The sequence below is a fragment of the Balaenoptera borealis genome (genome assembly GCF_965194805.1).
Source record: "Balaenoptera borealis genome assembly, chromosome: 8".
Taxonomy (NCBI): domain Eukaryota; kingdom Metazoa; phylum Chordata; class Mammalia; order Artiodactyla; family Balaenopteridae; genus Balaenoptera; species Balaenoptera borealis.
The window spans coordinates 83,603,558-83,625,728 of record NC_138865.1 but is presented as its reverse complement, the minus strand read 5'-3'; the positions used below and the strand labels follow the sequence as shown (position 1 = coordinate 83,625,728).

Sequence of the window (22,171 nt, the reverse complement as noted above, 5' to 3'; positions counted from 1 at the left end):
ATAGCACAGGGAACTCTACTCAATACTGTGTAATGACCTATATGGGAAAAGAATCTAAAAAAAAGAGTGGATATATGTATCTGTATAACTGATTCACTTTGTTGCACAGCAGAAACTAACAAAACATTGTAAATCAACTATACTGCAACAAAAATTAATATAAAAATAAAGAAAAATTGTTAAGGTTTGTTGCTAGGGTTTAAGAACACCTTTTTAAAAGCTAAATAAAACTGAGCTGTAAACGTATGTGTTCATGGTGCTGTTTTTCAATGATGAGTTATTAATCACTTTTTAAATCTATTATACGGCAATCTAGTTTATTGAAGTTTTCACATCATCTTGGGTCATTTTTTGCCAGTTTTTTTTTTCATTTCCTCTAGATTTTCAAATTTGTTACCATATAGTTGTCTGCAGTATTGTCTTATAATTCTTTCAATCTCTTCTGTATCTGTGATTATGTTTCCTTTTCCATTTGTAAGCTTGTTTTTTTCTTCTCTCTATTCTCCCTTATTTAGACTCATGAAGGACTTATTTAATTTATAAATTCCTTCTAAGAATCAGTTTTTGAATTTATTTATAATAATTACAGTATTTTTCTTTTTCCTTAATTAGACTTGTATAACTTCCTTGTTTTTTTGTTTCTTTTTTGTTTTTTTTGTTTTTTTTGTTTTTAGTGTTTCAAGATGAGTACCAAGTTCCTTTTTATTCTTATTTTGTGGTAATGGAGGCTTTTGAATCAATGTTTTCTTCTGAGTAGTGCTTTTGTTTTCTCTCAGTGGTGTTTGTATGGGCTGTTTTCTCTTGCATTGTTTTCCAGATAGTTTGAAATTTCCCTTTTGATTTTGTTTTCATTCCAAGCTTTATTAAGAAGTGTGTTTTTAATTTTCAGATATGGAAAGCTTTTTCGATCATTTAATATTATTTGTTTCTAATTGTATTGGTGAACAAAGAATGTGTTCTATACAAATATGACTTTAAAAATTCATTAATTTTTTAACAAGTTCAGATTAATTTTAAAAAATATTTCATGGAGATTTGAAAAAAACAAACATGCAATATTTGAGGAATATAAGGTTTTCTCTCTATAAAAATTATTACATATATATCACATGTATGTCACACATATATACCCAATACATTCAGTTTATTGATTTTTATCCTTTGTAATTTTTTCTATTAGATCGGTCACATTCTTACAATACCTCAACTAATATGCTTATTTGTCTTCTTTACTGTAAATATCATATTTTAACTTCTCAGATATTCATATCTTACCCCTGATTTTTCCTTATTTACATTTATTTGATATTTAGTTCACTCCTTTTTTCAAGCTTTATGGGGTATAATTGACAAATAAAATTGTAATATATTTAAAGTGTACAACATGTTGATTTGATAAATGTATACATTGTAAAGGGATTCCCTCCCTTCATCAAGTTAATTAACATATCCATCTCCTCACATATTTCCTTTTGTTTTTTGGTGAGAAAACTTAAGTTTTACTGTCTTAGCAAATTTCAGTGGTACAATACAGTATTATCAACTATGGTCACCATGTTACACATTCGATTCTCTGACCTTATTCATCTTATAACTGAAAGTTTGTACCCTTTTACCAACCTTTTCCCATTTTCCCCATCCCTCGCTCAGTCTCTGGCAACCACCATTTTCTATGAGTTTGAAATTTTTTTTTTTTTTTTAGATTCCACATATAAGTGACAACACGTAATTTTTGTCTTTCTTTATCTTGCTTATTTTGCTTAGTGTAAGGCCCTCCTGGTCCATCCATGCTTTTGCAAATAGCAAGATTTCCTTCTTTCTTAAGACTGAATAACATTCTAGTGTGTGTGTGTGTGTGTGTGTGTGTGTTGTAATATATATAACTAATTTTTTTAAAAATTTGTTTTTATTTGTTTTATTTTTGGCTGCATTGGGTCTTCGTTGCTGTGCACGGGCTTTCTCTAGTTGTGGCAAGTGGGGGCTACTCTTCGTTGCAGTGCAATGGGCTTCTCATTGTGGTGGCTTCTCTTGTTGCGGAGCACGGGCTCTAGGCACGTGGGCTTCAGTAGGTGTGGCACGTGGGCTTCAGTAGTCGTGGCTTGCGGGCTCTAGAGCGCAGGCTCAGTAGTTGTGGTGCACGAGCTTAGTTGCTCTGTGGCATGTGGGATCTTCCCAGACCAGGGCTCAAACCTGTGTCCCCTGCATTGGCAGGAGGACTCTTAACCACTGCGCCACCAGGGAAGCCCCTATATATCACATTTTATTTATTCATTCATCTGTTGAAAGACACGTAGATTGTTTGCATGTCTTGGCTATTATGAAAAATTCTACAATGAACATGGGAATATAGGTAGTGATTTCATTTCCTTTGGATATATACCCAGGAAGTGGGATTGTTGGTAACCTATTACATATGGTATTATGTATTTAATCTACATATGTGGATTTGTAATTATATATGTAATCTATATTACATATAGAATTACATATGGTAATTTTTTGTTTTGAATTTTTGAATTTTATTTATTTTTTTATACAGCAGGTTCTTATTAGTCATCAGTTTTATACACATCAGTGTATACATGTCAATCCCAATCGCCCAATTCATCACACCACCACGCCAACCCCCCACCGCTTTCCCCCCTTGGTGTTCATACATTTGTTCTCTACATCTGTGTCTCAATTTCTGCCCTGCACACCGGTTCATCTGTACCATTTTTCTAGTTTCCACATAAACACTTTAATATACGATATTTGTTTTTCTCTTTCTGACTTACTTCACTCTGTATGACAGTCTCTAGATCCATCCACATCTCAACGAATGACCCAATTTCGTTCCTTTTTATGGCTGAGTAATATTCCATTGTATATATGTACCACATCTTTATGCATTCGTCTGTCGATGGGCATTTAGGTTGCTTCCATGACCTGGCTATTGTAAAAGGTGCTGCAGTGAACATTGGGGTGCATGTGTCTTTTTGAATTATGGTTTTCTCAAGGTATATGACCAGTAGTGGGATTGCTGGATCATATGGTAATTCTATTTTTAGTTTCTTAAGGAACCTCCATAGTGTTCTCCATAGTGGCTGTGCCAATTTACATTCCCACCAACAGTGCAAGAGGGTTCCCTTTTCTCCACACCCTCTCCAGCATTTGTTGTTTGTAGATTTTCTGATGATGCCCATTCTAACTGGTGTGAGGTGATACCTCATTGTAGTTTTGATTTGCATTTCTCTAATAATTAGTGATGTTGAGCAGCTTTTCATGTGCTTCTTGGCCATCTGTATGTCTTCTTTGGAGAAATGTCTATTTAGGTCTTCAGCCCATTTTTGGATTGCGTTGTTTGTTTCTTTAATATTGAGCTGCATGAACTGTTTATATATTTTGGAGATTAATCCTTTGCCTGTTGATTCATTTGCAAATATTTTCTCCCATTCTGAGGGTTGTCTTTTTGTCTTGTTTATGGTTTCGTTTGCTGTGCAAAAGCTTTGAAGTTTCACTAGGTCCTATTTATTTATTTTTGTTTTTATTTCCATTACTCTAGGAGGAAGATCAAAAAATATCTTGCTGTGATTTATGTCAAAGAGTGTTCTTCCTATGTTTTCCTCTAAGAGTTTTATAGTGTCTAGTCTTACATTTAGGTCTCTAATGCATTTTAAGTTTATTTTTCTGTATGGTGTTCGGGAGTGTTCTAATTTCATTCTTTTACTTGTAGCTGTCCAGTTTTCCCAGCACCACTTATTGAAGAGACTGTCTTTTCTCCATTGTATATCCTTGCCTCCTTTGTCATAGATTAGCTGACCATAGGTGCATGGGTTTATCTCTGGGCTTTCTATCTTGTTCCATTGATCTATATTTCTGTTTTTGTGCCAGTACCATATGGTCTTGATTACTGTAGCTTTGTAGTGTAGTCTGAAGTCAGGGAGTCTGATTCCTCCAGCTCTGCTTTTTTCCCTCAAGACTGCTTTGGCTATTCGGGGTCTTTTGTGTTTCCATACAAATTTTAAGATTTTTTGTTCTAGTTCTGTAAAAAATGCCATTGGTAATTTGATAGGGATTGCATTGAATCTGTAGATTGCTATGGGTAGTAGAGTCATTTTCACAATGTATAAAATATACACAAAATATAATAAAGGCAAAAATTATCATATGATTGTTAGAATGTGAAAACTACAGTTGAGGCCCACTGCTTGTATGGCAGCATGAGGAGCTCTGCAGATTTGCTCCTCAAAGAAACTAGTAAAAAACTCACCATTGCAAGTCTTTGAAGATAGGCCTATAGGCATATACAAAATGAAATTTTTTTTCAGGAAAATCTACTAAAACTTGGTAAGAATTTCAAGATTCTGGTATTTGAACCAAGGCCTGTGGCCTACCACTGCCCCTTCCAACTCAGCAAGACAGAAAGTCTATTCCAGACTAGCATCTATATAACTATAGACATACCTAGAAATAATTTAGATGTGCATATGAATATTAATATGTGTATGGATATGGATAGATATCGAGAAAAGTAGAAAAACATGCATGGGGAGGATGCACTTAGCTTTAGAATAGCGATTACTTTGGGGAGGAACTACTACCAAAGGTGTACCAGGAATGTTATTTAAAGTCTATTTCTGTGCCATTGTATGTTTTTATTAAGGAAAAGGCAAATATTGCAAAATATCAACAGTTTAAAAAGCTAAGTTTCTGTGTGGACTATAATGAGTAGTGTTTTTTATATTACTCTATATTTTTTATGTTTTAAGAACTATCTGATAGTGGAAGTGAGAAAATGCATTTAAAGAAAACAAAAATCAGATGATAAAAAGATCACAGAAGAGGAAGATTCATCATAGCATGATGAAATAATAATAATCACATGAAATCTTAAGCTGCATTATTATACATATATATGAAGGGAAATAATATCTCTACAGAAATTTTGGCTATTAAGTCATCTGAAGTATCAACTTTAGTTATGAATTTGTTTTTAATAAATTTTATTGGAGTATAGTTGATATACAACGTTGTGTTAGTTTCAGGTGTACAGCATAGTGATTCAGTTATACACATATATTTATTCTTTTCAGATTGTTTTCCCATATAGATTATTACAGACTATTGAATATAGTTCCCTGTGTTATACAGTAGGTCCTTGGTGGTTATCAATTTTATATATAATATTGTGTGTATGTTAATCCCAAGCTCCTAATTTATTCCTCCCCCCCACGTTTCCCCTTTGGTAACCGTAAGTTTGTTTTTGAAATCTGTAAGTCTGTTTTTGTTTTGTAAATAACTTCATTTATATCATTTTTTAAAATTAGATTCCACATATGAGTGATATCATATGATATTTGTCTTTCTCTGTCTGACTTACTTCAGTTAGTATGATAATCTTCAGGTCCATACATGTTGCTGCAAATGGCATTATTTCATTCTTTTTTATGGCTGAGTAATATTCCATTGTATATATATACCACATCTTCTTCAACCATTCCTTTGTTAATGGACATTTAGAGTTTTTCCATGTCTTGGCTACTGTAATTAGTGCTGCAATGAACACTGTTGCATGTGTCTTTTCAAATTATGGTTTTCTCCAGATATATGCCCAGGAGTGGGATTGCTGGATCATATGGTAGTTCTATTTTTAGTTTTTTAAGGAACGTCCATACTGTTCTCCATAGTGGTTGTAACAATTTACATACCCACCAATAGTATAGGAGGCTCTCTTTTCTCCACATCTTCTCCAGCATCTATTGTTTGTAGACTTTTTGTTGCTGGCCATTCTGACTGGTGTGAGGTGATAATTCATTGTAGTTTTCATTTGCATTTCACTGATATTTAGTGATATTGAGCATCTTTTCATGTGCTTTTTGTCCATCTGTATGTCTTCTTTGGAGAAATGTCTATTTAGATCTTCTGCCCACTTTTTGATTGGGTTTTTTTTTTTTTGACATACAGTTGCATGAGCTGTTTGTATAATTTGGAGATTAATCCTGTGTTGGTCACTTCGTTTGCAAATATTTTCTCCCACTCTGTGGGTTTTTTCATTTTGTTTATAGCTTCCATTGCTGTGCAAAACCTTTTAAGTTTACTTAGGTCTCATTTGTTTATTTTTGCTTTTATTTTCATTACTCTAGGAGATGGATCGAAATAGATGTTACTGCAATTTAGGTCAAAGAGTGTTCTGCCTATGTTTTCTTTTAAGAGTTTTATAGTGTCTGGCCTTACATTTAGGTCTTTGATCAATTTTGTGTTTATATTTGTGTATCATGTTAGAGAATGTTCTAATTTCATTCTTTTACATGTAGCTGTCCAGTTTTCCCAGCACCACTTATTGAAGAGACTGTCTTCTCCATTGTATATTCTTGCCTCCTTTGTCATAGATTAATTGACCATAGGTGTGTGGGTTTATTTCTAGGCATTCAATCATGTGCTATTGGTCTTTAAGTCTGTTTTTGTGCCAATACCATACTGTTTTGATTACTGTAGCTTTGTAGCATAGTCTGAAGTCAGGGAGCATGATTCCTCCAGCTCAGTTTTTCTGTCTCTGGTTTGCTTTGGATATTCAAGGTCTTTTGTGTTTCTATACAAATTTTAAGATTTTTGATACTACTGCCATTGGTAATTTGATAGGGATTGCATTAAATCTGTAGATTGCTTTGGGTAGTACAGAAATTTTGACAATATTGATTCTTCCAATCCAAGAACATGGTATATCTCTCCATCTTTTGTGTTATCTTCAATTTCTTTCATCAGTATGTTATAGTTTTCAGAGTACAGGTCTTTTGCCTTCTTAGGTAGGTTTATTCCTAGGTATTTTATTCCTTCTGATGTAATTGTAAATAGTGTTGTTTATTGAATTTCTCTTTCTGATCTTTCATTGTTAGTGTGTAGGAATGCAAGAGATTTCTGTGAATTAATTTGGTATCCTGCAACTTTACCAAATACATTGATGAGCTCAACTAGTTTTCTGGTAGCATCTTTAGGATTTTCTATGTATAGTATCATGTCATCTGCAAAGAGTGACATCTTTACTTCTTCTTTTTGAATTTGGATTCCTTTTTTCTCCTCTGATTGCCATGGCTAGGACTTCCAAAACGGGGAAGCCTGATGTGGGGCTCAGGACTTTCACTCCTGTGGGAGAAATTCTGTGGTATAATTATTTTCCAGTTTGTGGGTCGCATACCTAGCATGTATGGGATTTGATTTTATCATGATTGTGCCCCTCCTAACATTTTGCTGTGGCTTCTTCTTTGTCTTTGGATGTAGGATATCTTTTTTGGTAGGTTCCAAAAATGTTTTGTTGATGGCTGTTCAGCAGTTACTTGTGATTTTGGTGTTTTTGTAAGAAGGGGTGAACTCACATCCTTCCACTCTGCTATCTTGCAACTTTCTTCCCCTACATTAAATTAAATGTACAAAACTATGTTGAGTAAAATTGGCAAGAGTGGACATTCTTGTCTTGTTCCTGATCTTAGAGGAAATACTTTCAGCTTTTCACCATTAATACGATGTTAGCTGTAGGTTTGTCATATATGGCCTTTATTATGTTGAGCTAAGTTCCCTCTATGACCACTTTCTGGAGAGCTTTTATCATAAACCGTTGTTGAATGTTGTCAAAAGCTTTTTCTGCATCTATTGAGATGATCATATGGGTTTTATTCTTCAATTTGTTAATATGGTGTATTACATTGATTGATTTGCGTATGTTGAAGAATCCTTGCATCCCTGGGATAAATCCCACTTGATCAGGGTGTATGATCCTTTTAATGTGTTGTTGGATTGTTTGCTAGTATTTTATTGAGGATTTTTGCGTCTATATTCATCAGTGATATTGGTCTATAATTTTTTTTTTTTGTAGTATCTTTGTCTGGTTTTGGTATCAGCGTGATGGTGGCCTCATAGAATGAGTTTGGGAGTGTTCCTTCCTCCGCAATGTTTTGGAAAAGTTTGAGAAGGATGGGTGTTAGCTCTTCTCTAAATGTTTGATAGAATTCACCTGTGAAGCCAACTGGTCCTGGGCTTTTGTTTGTTGGAAGATCTTAAATCACAGTTTGAATTTCATTACTTGTGATTGGTCTGTTCATATTTTCTATTTCTTCCTGGTTCAGTCTTGGAAGGTTATAGCTTTCTGAGAATCTGTCCATTTCTTACAGGTTGTCCATTTTATTGGCATAAAGTTGCTTGTAGTAGTCTATTAAGATGGTTTGTATTTCTGCAGTGTCTGTTGTAACTTCTCCTTTTCCATTTCTAGTTTTATTGATTTGAGTCCTCTCCCTCTTTTTCTTAATGAGTCTGGCTAATGGTTTATCAACTTTGTTTATCTTCTCAAAGAACCAGCTTTTAGTTTTATTGATCTTTGCTATGGTTTTCTTTGTTTCTATTTCATTTCTTTCTGCTCTGATCTTTATGATTTCTTTCCTTCTGCTAACTTTGGGTTTTGTTTGTTCTTCTTTCTCTAGTTCCTTTAGGTGTAAGGTTAGATTGTTTATCTGAGATTTTTCTTGTTTCTTGAGGTAGGCTTGTATAGCTGTAAACTTCCCTCTTAGAACTGCTTTTGCTGCATCCCATAGGTTTTGGGTCATCGTGTTTTCATTGTCATTTGTCTCTAGGTATTTTTTGATTTCCTCTTTGATTTCTTCAGAGATCTCTTGGGTATTTAGTAATGTATTGTTTAGCCTCCATGTGTTTGTATTTTTTACGTTTTTTTCCCTGTAATTCATTTCTAATTTCATAGTGTTGTGGTCAGAAAAGATGCTTGATATGATTTCAATTTTCTTAAATTTACTGAGGCTTGATTTGTGACCCAAGATGTGATCTATCCTGGAGAATGTTCCATGTGCACTTGAGAAGAAAGTGTAATGTGCTGTTTTTGCATGGAATGTCCTATAAATATCGATTAAATCTCTCTGGTTTATTGTGTCATTTAAAGCTTCTGTTTCCTTATTTGTTTTCATTTTGGATGATCTGTCCATTGCTGTAAGTGTGGTGTTAAAGTCCCCCACTATTATTGTGTTACTGTCGATTTCCTCTTTTAGAGCTGTTAGCAGTTGCCTTATGTGTTGCTGTGCTCCTATGTTGGGTGCATGTATATTTATAATTGTTATATCTTCTTCTTGGGTTGATCCCTTGATCATTATGTAGTGTCCTTCCTTGTCTCTTGTAACATTCTTTATTTTGAAGTCTGTTTTATCTGATATGAGTATTGCTACTCCAACTTTCTTTTGATTTCCATTTGCATGGGATATCTTTTTCCATCCCCTCACTTTCAGCCTGTATGTGTCCCTAGGTCTGAGTGGGTCTCCTGTAGACAGCATATATATGGGTCTTGTTTTTGTATCCATTCAGCAAGCCTGTATCTTTTGGGTGGAGCATTTAATCCATTCACGTTTAAGGTAATTATTGATATGTATGTTCCTATGACCATTTTCTTAATTGTTTTGGGTTTGTTTTTGTAGGTCCTTTTCTTCTCTTGTGTTTCCTACTTAGAGAAGTTCCTTTAGCATTTGTTGTAGAGCTGGTTTGGTGGTGCTGAATTCTCTTAGCTTTTGCTTGTCTGTGAAGCTTTTGATTTCTCCATCAAATCTGAATGAGACCCTTGCAGGGTAGAGTAATCTTGGTTGTAGGTTCTTCCCTTTCATCACTTTAAGTATATCATGCCACTCCCTTCTGGCTTGTAGAGTTTCTGCTGAGAAATCAGCTGTTAACCTTATGGGAGTTCCCTTGTATGTTATTTATCGTTTTTCCTTTGCTGCTTTCAATAATTTTTCTTTGTCTTTAATTTTTTGCCAAGTTGATTACTATGTGTCTCGGCGTGTTTCTCATTGGGTTTATCCTGTATGGGACTCGCTGCGCTTCCTGGACTTGGGTGTCTATTTCCTTTCCTATGTTAGGGAAGTTTTCGACTATAATCTCTTCAAATATTTTCTCTGGTCCTTTCTCTCTCTCTTCTCCTTCTCGGACCCCTATAATGAGAATGTTGTTGCATTTAATGTTGTCTCAGAGGTCTCTTAGGCTGTCTTCATCACTTTTCATTCTCTTTTCTTTATTCTGTTCCACAGCAGTGAATTTCACCATTCTTTCTTCCAGGTCACTTATCCGTTCTTTTGCCTCAGTTATTCTGCTATTGATTCCTTGTAGTGTAGTTTTCATTTCAGTTATTATATTGTTCATCCCTGTTTGTTTGTTCTTTAATTCTTCTAGGTCTTTGTTAAACATTTCTTGCATCTTCTTGATCTTTGCCTCCATTCTTTTTCCGAGGTCTTGGATCATCTTCATTATCATTATTCTGAATTCTTTTTCTGGAAGGTTGCCTATCTCCACTTCATTTAGTTGTTTCTCTGGGGTTTTATCTTGTTCCTTCGTCTGGTACATAGCCCGCTGCCTTTTCATCTTGTCTGTCTTTCTGTGAATGTGGTTTTTGTTCCACAGGCTGCAGGGTTGTAGTTCTTCTTGCTTCTGCTTGGTAATTCTATTTTTAATTTCTTGGTTTCCTTGTGTTTTGCCAGGATCAAGGAAAGGAAGGACTGGGTCCATCATGTGCTCCTTCTTGGCCTTTTAGGGATCAGGGTGTCCGGCCCTTTCCTAGGGTTGATCTTGACCTTGCCTGGGAATACACAGATCTCTGCATTTCAGTGGTCTCCCTGGAATCCACCAGTTTATTACAGTCACCCTCAGTTGTAGTCTCAGGTGCTTAACCAATGTAAGACAGAGACAATCTTGCAGCTTTCTCTCCTTTAGGACTTACACAGAACTGAAGTGTTTATCTGCTCCTGCTAGCTTGTAGGGCTGAGCAGCTATTCAGTGCAGGAAAGGGAGATAGATTGAAGTTGGTAGTGGGGGAGGAGAGAGTTATAATCAAGCCACATCTTCCCAGAATCACCTGCTAGTTTCCTCTTCTCTATGATAGCTATGCAAACATTCATTGGGTTTGGAGGTTTTAGCTGTGTCCTAAAACAAAGACTTAATTTTTCTTCATGTTGCCTAGTAATTTTCATTTAAATTAAAGAGTTTTACACATCAGAATTGGTATTTTACCTGCTGAGACATAAGAAGCCTAAACAAAGATAGTAATTTTTATCTGAAACTAAGCTTAGGCAATTTAAATAGAGAAAATTGTTATAAATTAAACCAACTGTCAAGTATAGCCTCATTTCAGCTTTCCTGGTGATTTAGTTTAGTTTTCTTAGGGAAGCCCCCAATCTGTAGTGTTTCTAAAACATAATATTCATATATACTGAATACATAATACATGAATACCAATATAGTGTTAATAGTAAAAAAGTCTCATTCTAGTAAAAGCAAACCATGTGTGTATATGTGTGTGTAAGCAATAGTGGTTAAAAGGTCACATTAGAATTTTCTTCTCCCTTAGTAAGTAAACAACCTTGTTTTGTATAGAACTAAGCTGAGGCTAAAAGGAGGAGCACTTTGATTTTTTTTTTATCCCTTGTGACCTTTTAATGACCTTTGGATGCAGACTATAGATAAAGAATATTCTGAAGGTGAAAGAGAAAAATTCCTTGGGGGTATTTTTCAGGTGTGTTTTTGTTAAGTGTTTAACATCACCGAATTCTCAGATCTTACATATTTTCAGGACACAGAACACATACTCTAAATGCAGGTGTATTCCTTTAACTGCAAGTATTTATTTAACAAATTTCCTCTCAAGTCTTCTGGTGTCAGACACAGTATGACAGTAGTTAAGGATCTGTCATCGTTCCCATTAAAAACCTTATTGTTTAGGCTTTGCTTCCTTGACTGTTTCAAATTACATCTAGCTGAGACTTGCCAAAGAAGTTGTCAGCTTAGATATGACTTCGATTTTGAAAAACTGTTGAAAATAGGAAAGCCATTTATAGTGACAGAAAAGAAGAGAATTTGGCTGGCATCAAATGTCTTTTCTTGCTGAAATATACTTGTTCATGAAGTTTTCCAAACAATTGCAGTATGGATTAGTACATTTTGACACTTTAAAAATAAGCATGCTTTAAAATGGGATAGATAATTAACTGGAAAAATATATGTCTCCGTGTGTATTAGAAATGTTTCCTGGCTTCATTTTATCACAAGTGTCCAATATGTCACTATGATAGGATTGAAATGGCAAGATTCTATTTATACAGAATATGAATCAGGAACATCTCCAGAAACATCTACCACAAAAAGAACATTTGCATAAGAATATGCATTTTCATCTCTTTGGTATAGTCAGGGAATTAGGTTAAAACTATAGTTTTTTGTATAATGCTTATATTCAGCATAAAGTAAAACTCAATAGGTTAATCAGTAATTAGATCTCTCAAGAAAAGACTTTTCTGAATTGTAAAACTCTAACAGAATCACCCAGAATGCAGTTCAGAGAGATAAAGAGATGGCAAAATAGAAGAGAAATTAAGAGGCATGGAGGAAAGAATTAAAAGCTCCAACATTTATCTAATAAGAGTTCTAGGAGAGATTAGAGAGAATGCGGCAGGGTTAATATTCTAAGAGATTATGGCCGAAATTTTTTTTTTCAGAATTGAAGAAAGACATGATTCCTCAAATATAGCAAGCAACATTAAGTTGCAAGCAAGATTTGAAAAACAAATCCATACCTAGAAAATCTAAAAACTACCAGAAAAAAGAAGTGAGGTTCTTATTCTTTTCTAGGTAGAAAATTTTACTGATGACAGGCTTCTCACAGCAAAAAGTAGATGCCAGATATCAATTAAATAATTTTTGCAAAGTCCTATGGGGAAGCAAGCTGGGATTCCATTCCAAGCTAAAATATTGGTCAGGAAAGAGTGTAAAATGTAGACAAATGTAGATATACAAAGACTGAGAGTTTATTGTTCAGTTTATTGTTTATAGAGTTTATTATTCATTGATTATTCTTTCTGCTAAAAGACCTACTGGTATATTTACTTCAATAAGAAGCATAAAGGAAGAAGTGGGAGGCAAATAAAAGAGGAAAGTATGTTGTTAAATGCAAATTAGTGTTGGCTGTTTCCTCTCCTTCCCCTTTCCCCTGCCCACGCCCTTCAAGCCTTCAGTAACACAGTGAGGGCAGAGTCTGTTTGAGTTAAAGCCATACTAAGATCCTCTTCTGTTTCGTGGCATCAAGACTTTTTTATGGAGATACAATTTACATATAACATTATATTAGTTTCAGGTGTACCACACAATGATTTGATACATGTATATATTGTGAAATGATCACCACATTAAGTCTAGTTAATCCATCACCACAGAACGTTACAAATAATTGTTTTCTTGTGATGAGAACTTTTTTTTTTTTTTAAAGGAATACCTTATATTCTGAGATTATAGCCTTCCTTTTTTTTTTAGTCCTAGAACATTTCTTTATTATTTATTTATTTATGGCTGTGTTGGGTCTTCGTTTCTGTGCAAGGGCTTTCTCTAGTTGTGGCAAGCGGGGGCCGCTCTTCATCGCGGTGCGCGGGCCTCTCACTATCGCGGCCTCTCTTGTTGCGGAGCACAGGCTCCAGACGCTCAGGCTCAGTAGTTGTGGCTCACGGGCCTAGTTGCTCCGCAGCATGTGGGATCTTCCCAGACCAGGGCTCGAACCCGTGTCCCCTGCATTAGCAGGCAGATTCTTAACCACTGCGCCACCAGGGAAGCCCGTGATGAGAACTTTTAAGATCTACTCTCTTAGCAACTTTCAAAGGTACAATGCAGCATTATCAACTACAGTCACCAAGCTGTATGTTACATCTGAGATTTTGATTAAAAAGAGCATTTGCTAAAAACACATGTTAAAAGTTTGAAAGCCACCACAGAACAAATACAAATAGAATTAGGAAGTGGAGCTAAACCAACCTCTGAACTTTGTGATAATTCCACTTTAAGAATGCACTTTTTAGTCTTGACCTCCATGTCCTGGTCAAGGTGAAGTCTGGTTTCTCTCCAGTTCTCTCATTAAAACAGAAGCTCACTGATTGGTTCTTTCTTTTTAACCCACCCTGTTTCCATGCAAAAGACACTAGTGTCCTTCTGGAAAAGTGAAGAATATAGACACTCCCCTAAGCTCTCTGTAGATGCTGTGGGTTAGGAAGATATTTTGTTAAACTTCATTTAACTGAAGGGATATAGGGTTGTTTTGGAGAAGGGAAAGGAAATGCTCAAAAAATGAAGTATCTCTAAAATGACAGCTGTGATACCTACTGTTTATTGAGTATCTGCATATGCCAAGCACATTACATTAACTTTTTTAACTGTAAAAATGACTTTACACTTTTGATATCATCAATCCTGTTTTAAAGATGTGACGATGGAACAGCTTGTAAAAGGGACCCTGAATTTGAGGGCAGGCACCTCTGGTTCTACCTCTTTATTCTCTCTACTCTGTAATGCTGTATCTTCAATAATATTCTCACCTATGAGGATCTTATTCTAATGCTTGATATATCTTGATCTTTTGAAACTGGGGGAGAAATCAGTGTACAAAGCAGGATACACAGTTTTGTATTCTTCAATAGTGTTTTTTCACTTTTAGTTTTTGACACACTATGTGATGTGTAAAATGAAAAAAATATAAAATAGGGCTTGTCCACAGTGGGCTAAATCTTTAATTCTCTTAAGAACATTAGTGGATTTTTAAAAGGCATTCTATACTAATGTTTGGCATGTGCGTAATTTTATTTTTTTGTTGGAGGGATGGTTGGTGATTAGTAGGTGCTCTAGAAGAGATAGAACTTAAGTGATTTTTTTTTTTTTGCTGCAAAAAGGTTTATTGTTTCCACTTGGTCCAAGGCTTGGGAGAGGGCTCCAGGGTGGTTAAAAAGCTGCCTAGTGGCTGCAGAGAGGGGCTTCAGGCAGAAGCTCTGACGCCAGAGGGGCTCCTCAAAGGCCGCTGCACTTTGGAGACTCCTGTTCGTACTCGAGGGTGAGCCGTTCAAAGAGATACTCGCCCAGCCCAGCCTGCGGACCAGCCAGCCTGCGGAGGTTGGTCAGGTGGTCGCCCATCTTCTTGATGAGTTTCACCTGCTCGTCCAGGAAGCGGCTCTCCCGGAAGTCACAGACGCGGGAGTCTGTGCGAACCCAGGGCTCGCAGATCCAAAAGCGCCTGGTTCAGGTTCTTCTCCCTGAGAATGGGGGCTTCTACAGCGTCCTGGGTTTTACCCCACTCATCTTGAAAAGGCTTCCGCACGTCTTGGAAAAGGGCGCGGCTCCAGCACTGGTTTTGCATTTTCAAGAGACGCTGGGCGCCCTTGCGCTTTTCCTTGGCCAATTCCTGAAGAACGTGGCCCACGCCGTGCAGAGCCACATCGTCGCGGTTGAAATAGGAGCCCAGAGAGAGGTAAGTGCCCGCCCCGCAGATGCATGTTGAACAGGCGGTGGACGGCGGCCTCCGCCTCGGTGGAATAATTCTGACGAATCTGGGAGCTCATGGTTGATTGGTAGTAAGGAGCTAAGCGCAAAAAACGGTGTTGGCCTGTCCTGGAGGCCAAGGATAGATGAGTGGCTGATTCCAAAGGTTGTGACTGGAAAAAAGGTTGGAGGGTGGTCGGAGGCTGGAGCAAGGAACGTCCCTGGGTCTGTTCATTCCAAACACTGTTGAAGCAAAAGACAGGTCTGCAGGACAGCTGAGCGCACTTGCTAAAGTGATTTTTTAAAAAAGAATCACATTATGGTAAACCAAATTATAAATAGGCAATAATTTATTAAAGTCTGAATGAAGTTTCCTCTGTTAAAGAGGGTACTGTTAGGTGGCATCCTGCTCTCTGAATGCTCAGGGTTAGAGGGTGCTTTTTGATAGTGTGTCCTCACCTCTGAGCCCTAACCAACATAGAGATGGAAAAAATCATTTGGCTATATTAATGTTCCTCAAGCTCCTGTTGAGAAAACTACATAAAATTGGAGAAAACTTTGTCCATGTGAATTCGACCCTACCTAAGAGAATAGCTTCAGGGCCTCTAAGATGCAAAAGCCATATTCTGATTGCCAGAGCACGTGTGAATTGTTCAATCTCTTCATCAGAATTTGGCTTCCCATGTAGATTTCATGACAGGGAAGAATCTACTGAGCAACATTCCGGGATAGGACATTGTTACATTAGTCTCTTATGAATTTGTATGACGTTCTTTTGTTTTTGAGAAACTGATCTCTGCCTAGGATATTCACAAAATCCAATTTCTGAGCCTTTAGAACTGAAGCCCCATTTCTGGATTAGGATGCTCTCTTCTGAGGCCTCTAGGCCTCTACCTAGTGATGACCATCTCTGGACACACCCCTTCAATCTACACAATTCTTCTGGCTCATCTGTGTTTTATTGTTGTTATTTCGTTTGTTCTGTGTGTGTTCACATTTATCCAGTATCGAGATTGTTACTTTCAGCCTCACTTTCTCTGATTTTGGGGGGGAATTTCCTGAAGCAATACTTGTGGGTAAGTTAAAAAGAATAGGATGTTCACTGGAAACAAAGAAAAACGTACATGGTAAACCTAAAAGGAAACAAATTCATTTCACCTGTATGACATGGACCTAAACTTTGCAGTTCAACTGCATGTGACAGCACAAATTTCTAATCCTTTTGTGGCATATGTGTGTTGCTTTTGCTTTCAGAGAGCTGCAGGCTGTGAATTTACTTTAAAGTTTGATCCTCGAAGGTACCTCTTTTAGAATATTGAGTTATAAAAATTTAGGATCTAAACTTTGGGTTTATGTGTGCAAAAAAGATAAACTTTCTGTTGATCAAGCACTAGTCCATTGGAACTGACTGATAATGGATTAGAAAAATAATGTAACAGAGTCATGCAGCATTTATTTTGGAAATAGCATGGCGTGAAAAAACAATTGAGAAACACATAAAATGAACACTGAAATGTTGACTTCCTATGACTTTTGCATGTCTTTTGGTGTGAAAGAATTCACCTTCAAATCTAAATCAACACACAAAGAATAAGCAAGATCTAGGAATCAGAGGACATAGAAAGTCAGACAAAATGGTGTGATTTGAGTGTCTAAGGGTGAAAGATGGGTTACATTGACTGTGTTCAGGAAATCTCTTTCTTTTTTTGGGGGGGTATGGTGCTTTCTAGGGGGCACATTTTTAACCCCATTGCATCACGGGTATACTCACATAATACAAATAATGAAAAGTGGTTACATCACTAGAGAGACAGAGCTCCCCACATGAAGAGCCAAAGGTCAAGAAGAAGCAAGGCCTCAGATATGAATTCTTGTTCTCTTTTTGGCTTTCCATCTTATATCTCCTTTCTGGATCTCACAGATCAGTGATTTCATGGTCCTACATCTCACACTCATGTTAGTCACCTGAGCCTCCCTTTCCTCAGCTAAAAATGGGGGTAATGACATCTACCTCTAGTCTCATGACGGTCAAATGGTTCAATATATACATGACATTTAGAGTAGCTCCTGGCAGGTAGAAAGCATTCAAAAGTTCCTCCACCACCTCCTGATCACATCACCTTCTTATCAAGTCACATTTCCTTTGGAGAAGAAGGAAACTGAGTTTCTTTCTTTAGTCTGGAAAGCAGGCTGAGTTAACTTGTTATATTTCTTCTGTTCAAATATCCTGAATACTAGTTTGCTAGGAGATGCAATAACAAAATACCACAGACCCGGAGGCTTAAACAACAGAAATTAATTTTCTCACAGTTCTGGAGGCTGGTATTCCTGAGATCAAGGTGTTGGTAGGTTTGGTTTCTCCTGAGGCCTCTCTCCGTAGCTTGCAGATGGCTACCTTCTCACTGTGCCTTCGCTCGACCTTTTCTTGGTGCCCATCCCTGGTGTCTCTTCCTCTTCGTATAGGGACACCAGTTCTATTGGATTAGGACCCCACATTTATGACCTCATTTAACCTTAATTACTTCTTTAAAGGTCCTATCTCGAAATATAGTTGCACTGGGGATTAGGGCTTCAACATATGAATTTTAGGGGATACAGTTCAGTCCATAACACCCTATAAGACATTTTAAGGCTTGCATTTAGGTGAACACTTTGGCCACAGTTAACAAGCATGGCTCCCAACCTTCTTGAAGATGTTCATAGGTGTTTTGGCCTCAATAGAGGTAAATACATTGCTCTGAACACCGGGATTTAGCTCTGTTCGGTGACCCCCACTTCACCTGCTCCTGAATATTCCTGTGTGGAAAGGAGCTTGACTTTCTTGATCATGAAGTAAAAGGTAGACAGTACCATCAGGGTGCCAAGCTGAGTGCCAGAGTGTAATCAGACCCCCATCCAGGGCCTGGAGGAGTCAGGGGTATTTACCATCCTGTTGAGGTCTACAGTGGAGAATCACTTTAGGAATAAGACAAAGTAAGCAATTTGAGTTGGCATTCATTGAGTTCCAGGTCCTTTCTGTGACTCCCACTGTAGCTGTGTATTTGGCAAGTTAGAAGGTCAATTTACTTACTTTTGCCACAGAACCTATTGGTAGGTGGAGCTAGATGTTTGCATGGAAATGGGTAAGCCAGTTCGCTTAAGTAGTACATGGGTTCACAGGGTACATAACTGAGTTCAAAGTTATGGTTTGCCAGTTAGGTGTAAATTGAGGTAACCCTGACCAAGGCTACTCAGTGTATAAAGAAGAGAGACTGATAAGATGGCTTCCATCCCACACTAGGTCATCAACAGAAAATGATGCTTTTGTGTCTGAGGCAGGGGGTCCAGGACTTCTCGGAGCAAATCCCTCAGGTGGCAGGTTGGGATTTGGAGACTGGCCACATGAGGGAGTCTGAGGAGTTGTGTCCTGAGGTGCTGGGCCACGTTAAGTCTGGAGCACCATTGGCTGAGGTAGCCCCAAGTGGAATGCTGTCATCCGTTCATTTTTCAGGCCTCTGGGACAACCCTATTTCTTCAGATACCAGTCTCTTTGCTGTGTAAATCTCTTGGCTGTCCCAGCATTAACTGCCATACCAGGTCTCTAGATTGGAATGTGGTGCTCATTCAGAAGCAGCAACTTCTCTTGGGTGGTGGAGGGCAGTGCCTGAGGTTTGGAGTTAGTGGGGAGGTGAGAGATAAGACTGACTCAATGAACACCAGCCAACCAAGAGAACTCCTTGGACATTTTAGGGGAAAGGGCGTTCTGTAATCTAGGCACATGGGATTGCAGGATGACTGTGGAGATATGATATACGCTGGGACACTCTGATGTGATTACTCAAATCAGAAATTTCATGGAGAGGTGGGTACACATGCTGAATCAGAAGTGTGCCTGGCCTGATCTCTCCACTGCTTTCAGTGGTCTTTCTAAATCATAATTCTGATCATGTAATTCCAAATCTTTCAACAGTTCCCAATTACTGTACTCAAGGATGAAATTTTCATGCCCTTGCCCGGAGTGCAAGCCTTCACATAATGTGTCCCTTGCCCACCTTCTGTTCAGCCTCACTTCTTTTCATTATTGGCTCCTTTTACACTCTTGCCAGAAGTGCCTCTGTACCTTTACCCGTGCTCTTTCCTGGCAGGGAAAGCTGTCCCACCCTCCTAACCAAGTTTCTACTCATCCCACATGACCTAAGTCAATGATCTTCTGGAGTCACCTCTCAACCACTCAGAGGATTAATCATTCCCAGCTTTGTTTGACTTCAGTATTTCACATTTCAATTATAATATTTACCCTAATTTTGTCATTATCATTTTGCATCCTAGTTTTTACTAAAGCTGGCTTCCATAAGCTTCAGGTTGCACCAAATCTGGATCCACCTCAGGACACAAAAACTAGGCCTGGGATTCAATCATGAGGGTTGCAGAGCTACAAAGGAGACTGAATGTTCATCCTTTATATGTCTCCTAAGCTAGATGAAGTCAGGGCCCTGCTTGGGAAGTAGTGAGTATCATGTAGATTTTAATTTTCTTTACACCTCTTCTAAAATGTTAGATCCTTAAAAACAAAAACCATCATTTCATTTTCCAGTTCCTCCTATCAAGCAAAGAGCATGGCACTCTGTAAACCCTTAGTAATCATTTGCAGACTAAGTGAACTTTGCACTAGGTGTATGAAGCATAATAGAAAACTATGAGACATTTAGAGCAGAACTGTCCAATTGGAATATGTGAGCAGCCTGTTTAGTTTAAACTTTTTTAGGAGCCTTAAAAAAACTAGAAAGATGCAGGTAAAATTAATTTTAATAATCTATTTTATTTAACTCAAGATATCCAAACTCGTATTTCAACAAGTAATCTATATAAAGTGATTAATGAGACAGTTTACCTTCTTTCTTCATGCTAAATCTTTGCAATCTGTTGTGTATTTTACACTTCAGGCACATGTCAGCTTGGACTAGCTTCATTTCAAGTGCTCAACAATCACATGTGACTTGTGGCTATCACATGGGACAGTATAGATGTATGGTTTTAAAAATAGTGACAGGAAGAAGAAAATGCTTTTGATCCAGCAATTTAATGATGGTTGCATCGGTGACTTCTAAATTCTAATAATATTTTCTGCCTCCTAAAATCACATTAATTTTGTGTCAAAATGCCTTCCTCACCAAAACCTTACAGTAGATTGAGAGTAAAAACCCACAGGTATCAGTCTTTAAATGTAAATGTGGGTCATAGTATTTTTAAAGCTGCCATAGAAGAAATGCAGCCTCCCGGGGTCAGGTGTTTTTAACATGCAAATAGCGTCCTGAAGTCCTGAAAGAGATAGAGTTCTCATTTATGAGGTGTTACAGTAACTCCAAGACCTTTCATTTCACAGCAGAATTTCCTGAGCTCATTGTGTGAAAAGAGTGTATTGTCTAGTACATTCTGTCTTGGGAAGCTCACCTGCTGCAACTCCAGTAGATGTGAAAGCTATATGTTTACATGAGAAAAACTTTCATTAGACATTCCTGGTGGTAAATTTTGTAGTCTGGGAGCCTTGTGTAAATCACTGGTGTGGCTTTGCTGACTTCCTAGTCAAACTCGATTCAGTGTGTCACTGCACGCAGCAAATTAAATTTTGATGAGCTTGGGAAAGTAATTGGGCTGTAAATGTTACCCATTACTCAGAGAATTGTAAATGTCTGGAAATGAAACCAAATGATGTAAAATCCAATTAATATTTTCGGAGCAAGCAGAACCATAGAGATATAGAGCAGTCAGGGACCTACGTCCAACTCCTAATATTTCACATTAAAAACCCCAAGGCCCGGGACTTCCCTGGTGGTGCAGTGGTTAAGAATCCGCCTGCCAATTCAAGGGACACGGGTTTGAGCCCTGGTCCGGGAAGATCCCACATGCCGTGGAGCAACTAAGCCCGTGTGCCACAACTACTGAGCCTGTGCTCTAGAGCTCGTGAGCCACAACTACTGAGGCTGTGTGCCACAACTACTGAAGCCCGCGTACCTAGAGCCTGTGCTCCACAACAAGTGAAGCCACCGCAATGAGAAACCTGCGCACTGCAAGGAAGAGTAGCCCCCGCTCGCTGCAACCAGAGAAAGCCCGCGTGCAGCAACAAAGACCCAATGCAGCCAAAAATAAATAAATAAATAAATAAATTTATATAAAAAGAAAAAATCCCAAGGCGCTGAGGGGTTTGAGTGGCTCAACCAAGGTCAGACGAGTAATTTCGGTGACAACTGGGATTAGGACCCATTTCTACCGACTCCTTAGCTCTGTGTTCATTCCTCTCCATCATGTTTCCCTGCACCTCCTCCTTTCTGCTGCTTTGGTCATTTGTCTGAATTTTGTTATCTCAGGAAGGAGAAGGAGAGGCAGAAAAGCCAAAAACTGTCAGCACTTGGTCCTTCCATTATTATGTAGCGTATGATAATTGTTCCCATTTCCCACCACAGCAGAATAGAAACATAACATAGGTAAATGTCGGTTTGGGGGGAAATACTAATTTTCTGAGCCGGAAGCTGATGGAAGTAAAATGGAAAAAAAAAACCCAACTGGGTCAGACAACAACTAAAGGGATCTGGAACAGGAAGGGCCATTCTGCTGGAGCTCAGACTTTGAGAGAGGTCAGTCAGTAGGTGCTCCATCAATATTGATTTGATTGATCACTTGAAAGAGATGAGAGAGGAAGGAGAGGGATTGCTGGTGGTCCTTTACCAAGGCTTGGGGCCTTTTGGATTCAGAGGAGTTTGGGGTTCCTGGAGGGCAGAATCCAGGGGTGCCTTAAATGAGGTCACAGGAGGGTAGGCAGCTTGTCTCCTGTAGACAGACATGGCACTGGCTTCTACGGGTCAGTCTCAAATGGGCTGTTTCCCAGCGGTGTGTC

General features: G+C 37.9%; 1 pseudogene across 1 annotated transcript in view; it reads right to left on the bottom strand.

Annotated features, from left to right (window-relative positions):
• Window positions 1-13,327: 13,327 nt before the first annotated feature.
• The window catches only part of LOC309633107 (ferritin light chain pseudogene), a 10,200-nt pseudogene continuing 1,356 nt past the window's right edge, over window positions 13,328-22,171 (bottom strand). The window contains exon 1 of the transcript in view: window positions 13,328-22,171. This exon is cut by the window's right edge and continues 1,356 nt beyond it. The product of the transcript in view is annotated as a ferritin light chain pseudogene (transcript).